General features: G+C 38.3%; 1 protein-coding gene across 4 annotated transcripts in view; it reads right to left on the bottom strand.

The window, feature by feature from the left end:
* Nucleotides 1-5733: 5733 nt before the first annotated feature.
* cdk14 (cyclin dependent kinase 14) overlaps nt 5734-10373 on the bottom strand; it is a 173809-nt gene continuing 169169 nt past the window's right edge. For all 4 annotated transcript variants that reach the window (XM_008411053.2, XM_008411056.2, XM_008411054.2 and 1 more), the window contains one exon: nt 5734-10373. This exon is cut by the window's right edge and continues 1800 nt beyond it. The gene's annotated coding sequence lies outside the window, so the exon portion shown is untranslated.

Raw genomic sequence — 10373 nt, 5'->3', positions numbered from 1 at the left:
TTTTTACTGCAAAACAAGCCTGTCTGTTGCTGTATTCTCATCTCAGTCTGTTCTTCTGGGATTTCTCTCATTGAGCTCAATTTCTCCCAACAGGAGGCAGAGTTGTGAACCATGACATCGATTTTCTGCGCAGTTTTAGAACGAAGCCGTTCAGTCTGTGTTGACTATTCTTCCAAATATTAAGCAATTAAAGTCGAGAAAGGAAAGCTTAAGACATTTTGTTAAGATTTCCTGGCTATGAGGTTGTTTATGGCGCATGCAGTTTTTGGTCAGCTTCATTGAGCCGATGCATTACATAATGTTACATGTTAGCAATACATAAAACATATACAACTTGAACAAGATGAGCATGAATAAATGAAAGGAAACATTTGGAGAAATAAATTAAAGTTCCTTAAGTTAGTCAAAGTTAATGTACAAGAACAAGCGTGTAACAGAAAGATCATATGGAAGAATGCTAGAAGATACTTTCCATCAGTGAGTTCCAAAATAAGACAACATAATGTTCTGTAGAAATAAGACTGTTACAGTAAATCAGTTCAAATGTTCCTAAAGCCAATGTTATTAGTTTGATGCAGCCAATAGTATCAGTCACCACATAAAATCTTTTAATTATTAAATTAATTTGATGCTTCTTTTAATTATTACATTCTCCACCCCCCACCCTATTAGATGTGTGCACAAAACTACACGCTGAGTCTCTGTAAACAAAAGCCATTCTCTTCACATGTACTTCCTGTTTACTTTTGTCTTACTTTCTCCAGCTTTACAGCTTCCTCTCTGTCTCCCTCTCTCTTTTTGTGTGCATGCCTTTTTTTACCATCTATCATTTTGTATATTAAATCCATCCATCCATATTTGATCTGACTGTATCCAGGATCTCATTGCTTCAGTCATGATTTGTGTCTCATGACTACAACTAAAGGTTGGAATGTAGACAGACTGGTACAGTGAGCTTCACTTTTTGGTTTCTTTACCAGAACATTACTGGAGTCCAGGCTCCAATTGCTCTTATCAGTCTCTCCTGCCATCACTTGGGAACCGGGCAAGGCCAGTTTATTCATACAGCAACATTCACACCTCAGGCAATCCAAAGTGTGTTACAGAAAATAAAAATAAATTATAAAAACATTACATTAAAGATGAAAATGTTCACAGTTCGTTAATCGGACGTTTTCCATCCTGATTTAAAGGAAGCAACAATTTCTCCTCCTCCTGAGCGTTTTCCGCACCCCCCGGCCAAAGTTCCGAAGCCTACAGGCGACGACCACAACGGAGAGGAGAGACCCAGAAAATAGAAACTTCACCTGTGTGGCTCTGGTCCAGGAACCAAGTAAGAAGGGTTCTACTGAGATCAAGTTCTCATATACTTCTGGTAACTCAGAAATGTGTTCTGGATCAAAACCAGTAGCGCTTTATAGGCCAATACAAAGCCTGTTCTTCTACACACCTGAGCCAGAGCAGATATTTTAAAACTGTTGTAATCGGATCCATTTTCCTGGTGTTGGTCAGAAGTCTAGCAGCAGCGCTTTGTTTGTATGCCTGATTAATTCTATACACACACCAATAAAAGGCAGTACTGCCTTTTACCAGTTTCTTATTTTCTGTCAAGCAATGGATCAGAAATACTTTCACGCCCCTCTAGTCACTCAGGTAATCACATGAACATACTGAGCTAGTCATGTCAGATCTTAACTCTACTGAAATTTGTTTTTTTCTCTGCCGTTGTTTTCTTCTCACTGTTACAAACTTCTCCAGCTCCATCAGCTGTCTACTGTGTTTTCACCAGTGTATAGTAGGCTCCTTCTTCTACTGGGTTTAACAGGCACCTGTTGGTTATTTTGAGCACTGCTGCCACCTATTGACTGGAGCCTTGTTGAATAGTCAAGCATGAAAAGACGATAAACTCTTCATTCATCTCACGCCTCCTCTGGGTTCCTCCCGGGAGCTACTCACAGAGTTTGCTGGAGTTCTGTCCCATTCCTCCTGACAGAACTGGCTTACCTCAGTCAGGTTTGTGGGTTGCCTCACTGCCACATGACTTTAAAGATCTACCTGCAACTGCTAGAGGACTGAGATCAGAGCTTGGTGGCCTTGCCAAACTGATGACTTTACTGTCATTAGGCCTCTTTACAGTCACCTGGACTGTATGTTGAAGACCAGTCTGCTTCTGAGCTATTACTCCTTGGCTGATGTCTTAGATGTTGCTTCAATATTTTCACATGATGTTCTTTTCTCACGATGCCATCTATTTTATGAAGTGCTCCTGCAGCAAAACAGCCCCACAGGATGATGCTGCCACTCCCATCATTTACAGTTAGGATGGCACAAACATCCCCTTTTCCTCCAAATGTAACCACAGTCATGATGGCCAAAACAGTTCAATTTTAGTTTCATCAACACAGGATATGTCTCCAAAAATCAAGATCTTTGTCAGTGTGTAAGTCTGCAAACTGTAAGTTGGCTTTCCAGGTCTTTTTTTTAATTTGCAGTAAGCTTTCCTCCTGCCTAAATGACCTTTCAGTCCATGTCAGTACATTTCACATTTGGATAACAAATGATGTGAAGACAACAGTCTTCACATCATCTTCACATCATCTGTTCTGGGGTCAATCTGCACATTTTGGACCAAAAGACATTAATCTTTTGGTCTCCTTCCTGATTATTTGGTTTTTGGACAACCCCATCATGCCCATCCTGCTTGAACAGAAGAACACAGCAACTTGAATCATCTGCAAACTGTTACCAGGATCAACCAGACTAGAGCAGCTCCTTGACTCATCCTGATATCTTGGCTTAATTTCTTTTGAAACACACACCTGAAACACACCAGAAAGCAGTGTGTTCCAGGTGTGGCCTTAAAAATGTTCTTGCTAAGTTTTCTGGCATTTAGCAAAGAAGAAGAATTCGGTAATTCTAACTGACCTAAAAAAGAGAAGCTTGTTCTGATTTAACTTCAGATGGCGAGAGAACGACGTGTCTGTGTCTTTTTATTTTGTGTATGTAAATATTTGGTTTCAACTATACATACAAACCAGTGTGCACATTTAGAATGAGTTTAGTCACAACTTAGTAACAAGCTCTATCAGAAATGACATAGTGATTTAAAACAAATATTGTGTTATTTTCAGAATAACAGTTTATACGAGAGATGTTAAAGGAGGGATAAGTGTTATAGGTAAACTTAACAGCGCGTTCCAATAGGCAGCAGTTGCCCTGGTACCCTTTGAAATTTTCCAGTTGGGAATTTTCCACTGAAGCAAGGAAGGCATGCAGGACGGCTGCACTGCTCACAGCTCAACTCAGTGTGAGCTCCTGTCTGTCACTTTAAGATCATGATGCCATTTCATGTAATGAGCTTTTGCACCAGGATACTCAGAACCAAAGAAAAATCAGACAAAGGATGGAGAATGCATGAGTCTATTCATGCACAGAGAAAGGAAGAACCACACCTTCATCTGTGTGCCAGAGTCAGAGGAGAGCTGCATACTAACAGAGGAATTCTAGTTTTTACTTGGACTCCACATGTAGAGGAGATGCAGCCTAACCTGTGTCATTAACACCAGCTGGGCTCTGACAGAGGGATCACAGCTACATGATGGCCTACATGTAAGGAGTGATGTGCAGATTTCAGAGAAATATTTGTACCTTTACTAATGTCTATAATGTACCTGTTATCAAATGTTTTAATCTCTTTGTTTTTCCTTTCTATCCTTTCTGGTCCTGTTTTTTTGTTTTTTGTTGTTTTTCTGTTTCCTTTTGTTGTTCTGAACCAAAAGTGACACAGGGCAGTTCATTATGAGCCTGGTTCTGATGGAGGTTTCTTTATCTTAACTAAGTTTGTTCCATTCCACTGTCGTCCCGTTTACTGAGACTGAGGGGTTACTGAAGCGAACAACGCAACGCAGTCAGCTGGACTTCCTTAGACATCTGGCTTACGTCGTGCATGTGGAAACGTCTCCATCAAGTGGAAACGTCTCCATCAAGTGGAAACGTCTCCATCAAGTGGAAACGTCTCCATCAAGACGTCTTTTAATGTCCAAATGAAACTGAAAAGGCAAATGTGGGAAGCTGTCTTATTAAAAATGTATAAGAGACATTTATGTCATATTTCAACACACAAAAGATGTCGGCATGAAGGTGTCTGTTGGTGTCTGAAAGAAATGGTCACTGAAGATGAACAGAAAAGACAGATTTTCTAGCCACTTCATTTATAGCCAATCAGTCCATCAATGGTTTTATAAAATGTCTCTTCGTTCAGTTTGATGACTTCACTTATAAATAAATGTGCAATAAATAAATAAATAAATAAATAAATAAATAAATAAATAAATAAAGATGATGTGCTGGAAAATTATAAATGGAGAAGTTTAAACAGATGCACAGTTTAGATGATACCGTCTTCATCTCATTGATTTGAACACTTCTTTTTTTATGATTGCCCAACATTCAACTTCACTGAGAAATCAAAACCAATGCTAATGTGTGTTAGTTTGTATTTATCAGCTGGGTTACACTGGGTCCACACAGGGTTAACATTAACTATACGGGTCCAAATACATTCATACTGCACAGAGCCAGACCACATTCAAATCCCAGTGATACGTGAAGCTAGTAGATGTTCCTTGAAGCATAAAGAGGATTTGTTTGAAAACATTTTCTGGACTGTCCAACAGTCAAAACAGAGACGTAGAGAGACAAAAAAATAAAAGTTGTAGATCTACACAAATTTTATTAATTCTTTTTTTGGACCACTTCTAAACAGCTGCAGATTTGAAAATCCTCAACTATACATGAGGATGACTAATTTAAATATGATCACACTCTGTCAAGCTTTGATAATGAATTAGATGATGACCTAAGTTGGATTGGCGAACTGGATAAAACCGTTTGTCCTGTAAAGTACATTGTGCTGATAGTGTGCTGTGAGTCGAAGCTGTATAAATAAGTGGACTGAATACTGCCATGTCATTAAATACAGGGTTTCTGTTCAAAATGATGACTCAAACCATCGTGAACATGCTGCTTTTAGATTGGAAACCTGTCATTGCAGTCAGGCCCATCTGACATTATTAATGAGCAGTAAAACGGGTTCTGTTTGTGCTGAAAACAGACCTCATGGAAGTAACCCCACCCAGATTAATAGCATTGTGCGCTGCCAATAAACATTTTCTTCCTTCTCATGAAACAGAGCAACATGGCCCTTTCTACACATAAAGGCCCCTTCAGTCAAGTTTCACATCCATTGGGCTTTGTTTTTCATTGCTCACTTTAAAGAAGAAAAGCTTAAAAAATCTAATCATTTATAGCCCTGGCAGACTTTGACGCTAAAGTTTGTCAGTGGTGTGAAACGAGATGGGTAAATAAATCATGTGAATGGAGCACCAGTTTAGGTGAAAAACGTTTTAATTTAATTTCTAATCAAAACAGCATGTCAAATTATTCACACCCTTCTTGAAAATCAAAGAAAAATCTTTATTGGCATTTCAACAATCAAACGCTGAAATCCTCTTCTTGCTGAGCCGATTTTCACATTTTTCTCTGGTATTCATACATTTAGCTCCTAACCTTTAGCTCCGACCACAGATTCTTTTCCATTTTTGGAATTCCAAAAGGCCAATATTATTCTCAAGTCAACAAAATACATGATGGTCAAGTTCAGATAACTTTAAAAATGTCTCATCTAATCTCTTTGTGCAGAAACTTTAAATCTTTTCAAAATAAAAGTCTGAATTCATAAGACCCTTGAAGAATTTTATTTCAGGTAAACAACATTAAACATTTACAGAAGGACATTACATCTTCCATAATAACATTACATAGAGGTTGTAACAAATAATGCAACAGCTATCCTAAAGTATACAATATTATTTCACCCCATAAAGTGATTGGCGACTCCAAACCACTTGTGAAAAGGATGTTTTTGTTCGGTTTTTCAGTGCAGCGTAGAAAAGAAAAGCAAACTGCAAAAGAAGCTTCACATTAAAATCTTGCAAACACAGATTTATTGATGAGCACAGCCAGGATGCATGTCAGAGCCAATCTACATGTTTATTATAGTCAAACCACTTATGTCCACGTGATAAATGCCAAAAATAGAGGCCTTTCATATATATATTTATAGAAATATGCGTTATCATACATGACGTTTCATTAGCGCTAAGGAGACTCTTCCAACCCTGTTTACCACCATAAGCTAAGCTTCCACCTTTGACGTTTCCGGTGATATTTCATTTTGCAGTCACAGTGTTAAATATGCAATACCACCCTTTTCACTGGACCTTCTACAAAATGTATGAAGAACATTCCTGTTTGAACAGAGTTTCAACTCTGCCCACATGGGACTTGAAAAGTTTTACAGCAAACTGCAGGCTGCAGAAGCTCCGGGAAACAGTTGGGGGGAGTTACGAAGCAACGCGCAGCACATGGAGAACGTGCTCACACAGGGAGCAACATAGCAAAAATAATTATTCTTGGCTAATACTGCCTGCAATCCCTAAAGCCACTCCAGGCTGGGCAATCTTAGCGCAGCTCGATGGTATTAACCCTCTTCTGTCACGCTGCTTTAGTGGCATTACCCACCGCCTCTCCTCCCCTTTTTCCTGCTGCACAATCACAGCCTGCAGGTGACACTGAAAAGCTGAAAGATAACTTCAAGTAGAGCAGTTCTACCAGCTCCCCTCTGTCCATGTAAGGGTTCACATCCAGGGATGAGATTTACATTTGTGAGGAAGCCGGCATGCTCTGCATCCAGCCGAGCGAGAGGGCATGAATATTTATGCGTTTATCGTTTAGGGAAAGCCAGAGAGTAAAGTGACCATACAGGCAATTTTTATTTAAAGTGCATTTTTTAAAATGCTGCTGGGTAAGTTAAGCCCATCATCCTTTTTTTTTTTTTTAATCTTTTTTAAACCTCAGAGGTTCGACTGTGGTTGGAAAAGCTGGACTGGAAGGGAGTCACAATAAAATGTGTAAGTGCCTCATAACACCATAATTTCCCTGTTATTGGTTGGATATTCCGACCTGTATGCAGTACTTGGATGTCATTTACAGGAAGAACAGCAGTTGCTGTAATCAACTTTACAAGCAACAGTCTGAGTCCCAAAATTTATTCCCAACAACTCCAGTTCAGCGCTACAAATGTCAAACTAAAAAAAGAAAACAGGTAAAGTTATTAAGTGGAAAATGGCTTGTTTGGGCTTTTATTTCTGGTGTGAAAATGTGAGAAGGTTCAGGTTTCCCCATTTATTCTCTGTTTAGCAGCCTGTTACTGGATCAATATTGAGTGGGTCTGAAAAAACCCCATAATGCAATGTTTTTTCACACCTGTGATACATTTGACTTAACTTCTATTTTTAAAAATCCTCTAGTTAAAGTCAGAAACAAACAAACATGTTGTTACTTTAAGTGTATCACTACAGGTTTGGACAAACTTTTCTAAATGATTATTTTTTGGTTGTTGCTATTATGAATTCATGGACTGTATTATTGCCATACAAGGGCACATATGCTAGTAGGGATGGGCCATAAGTATTTTTCTATTTATTTTGAATGCTATGTACCCAATTATCAAACAGACTTTACTTCACTATACTGACATTACCACCAACTTACTGTTTCCACTAAGGTAGAGCCAGAATGGAGGGTCTTTCAGTGATTTTAGTCTGAGACCTTGACCTGATCACAGCAGATAGACCAATAAATAAGGCTCTTCTGCATCATTATAGACTCTTGGTTAGTTAATCCATCTGATGCTGCACCCTCCCATCACCCAGGAAGGAAGGAGACTGTGACATTTGGTTTAATACCAAAGCATGTCATTAGCTATCTTTGGGATATCATACTTAAAAACACAGCAGTGGTTTGGATGGAGAGAACTTTTTACTGCAACAGTTGCATTAAGTAACCTTTTAGAAAAAAAAAATCAGTTTTAGTGCATTGAAAGTGGTGTTGAAAGTAAACTACCCTGTAGCTGGAGCTGCAGACGCTGCAGAGCAGTTTCTACTGTTAGGTAAAACAGCTGTATTACATGGAATTGTGTGTATGTGTGTGTACTTGTTTAGCTATCATATATATGACCATTTCTGGCATATTTACTAACCTTTTGAAGATTAATGGGCCTCATGGGGACCAAAGCCCAGTCCTAATATGGAGGACCTGTTGTTTAGGGTTAGGGGTTAGCAGTGTGATGTGAATTAGGTTTTGGTTTGGGAAAATGTCTGGGTTAGGTTTATATGCAGTTACTTAAATGAATGGAAGTCAATACAAAGTCCTAATATGGGTTGAAATACAAACTTGAGTGTGTGCATGTTATTGTGTGTGTGTGTGTGTGTGTGTGTGTTTGTCTTAGAGAGGAATAGGAATAACTTCTACAGTATCCATTTGTCCGTGGCTTTAGATTTGCAGCCTCATGTTCTCGGCTGTTCAACAGTGCAGGACCGTTATTATTGTCTCACTTGTTCTGAAACGGACTAGTAAGAAGGAAGCCATTAGTTTGATAGTACTTCACAATTATTACCAAACAACTACTCTGTGATATTCAAATATCTTTACACAAAAAGAAAAAAAAAGAAATCTTAGCAATAGAAAAACTCATTTTAAACATATTTGCAAATTATGTTACTTTATATAGCTGAGTTTGTTCAGTAGAAAGTTCCAAAACATCCAGGAAAATATGCAAAGTTTTGGGGGAAGACATCTCATCTCAACAGCCTCAGGAGAGAGTATGTTGGTGGTCTAGGGACGAGTCAAAGTTATGCACAACCTTCGCAGCACAGGCTGCACATAGACCCATCCTTCACACATTTACTTTGTCAAAGAAAACTCTGGTGTAGTCACAAGTCTTGACTCAGGAACAAACTGACATAGGTTTCAATATGGATTGATCAAATTTTTTGGCAACTTGGAAGATGGATTTTTCAGAACTGGGTCAAAACATACAGTGAAGCTTTTCAGCCTATTGCCTTGCTGCTTTGTCTATATGTACATTAGCTCATATTCTCAGATGGAAGCACTGACACTTATATTGCCCATGTTTGTTATGCTCAAACCTATGTTTCCTCCAGAGCCGTTGTGGTCCATTGGAGTATTGCGTCTAAAAGCACTTTACGCTGTCCCTTCATCATCAATAGGTTCAACACAGATTGTTCAGGAGAAGCTTTTAGGTTGCAACATCAAGATCTGGTTCCATCATGGAGGTCCACTGACGCTGCCCAACCCAATGATAGTGTCCCATTTAGAAATATTAGACTGCAGGAGCCTCATGTTCAAAGGTTGCAGATGATTGTCTATAAATTGAATAGAGAAGCATCAATATTTGAGGACAGTGGAAACATCATGGCTGCTGTGGGAGTTTCTACAGATGATAGGCTATTGGTGAGAAAGCATGCTGTACGAAGTACCTTGAACTCCACTGGCTTTATTATTATTATTATTATTATTATTATTATTATTATTATTATTATTATTATTATTATTATTATTATTATTATTTTAAAGGCTATGGTAAACAGCACAGTGTGAATTTAATATTCATTTCAGTTTATTACTTTAATATTATGCTCATTAAGCCTCTGTGCACGAAACATTTTGTATTAATTGAATCATCAGCAATTTGACTGAGTGATTATTTCATTTGTTTGAAGGTTAAATGAAACATCAGAACATCCTACAAACTCACAAAAACTGACCTGAAACATTATTATATATGTACAGATGTAAAAACTACTATAAACTGTTTAAAAAAAACCCCTCAGGTCACATTAGATTGAACTAAATCATCTTTTAATTCCATAGGCTGCCTTCTTGATATTGTCAAAAAGCAATAACTTTTAAATTGTTAGGATTAAAAGCTGAAAATATGAACATTTAATTGCATGTCAAAAGAACAACCTGTTTTTCTTCTAAGAGTAGTTCAATCCAGTTTTACTTAAATCTTGTACAAAGATTTTGGAGTTGCTTGTAGTTTTGAATTCCAGGAGAGGACAAGCCAAACATCCAACAACCTGCCTGCTATCTGCTCAGAGAGTGAGCCGCTGATTGTCTTTTCCAGTCAACAGAGACAAGGCTGAGGGAACCACAGCCGAAATCACAGATGGTTCCAAGAAACTTAACAACATTTAACCCAAAATGGAGGTAACCTGTTCTTTCTCATGATAAGGCTGTTTTCTGACTCCCCATCATCAGGCTGCCCCCTTTGGAGCGCTGACATGGATTCTTCTGAGCTTCCTTCAGACTGCAGATACATACTTAGAAATCTAAATTATGCCATGAGTTGAACCTATCAGAGAGACAGAGTGAGGATAGAATGATGATTTTTAAAATACATCATGCTAAAGCTTTAGCAGAGACATTTATCCAACCTAATCCTTGTT

This window comes from Poecilia reticulata, linkage group LG6, assembly GCF_000633615.1.
Source record: "Poecilia reticulata strain Guanapo linkage group LG6, Guppy_female_1.0+MT, whole genome shotgun sequence".
NCBI lineage: Eukaryota > Metazoa > Chordata > Actinopteri > Cyprinodontiformes > Poeciliidae > Poecilia > Poecilia reticulata.
This window is presented reverse-complemented; position numbering and strand designations above follow the sequence as displayed.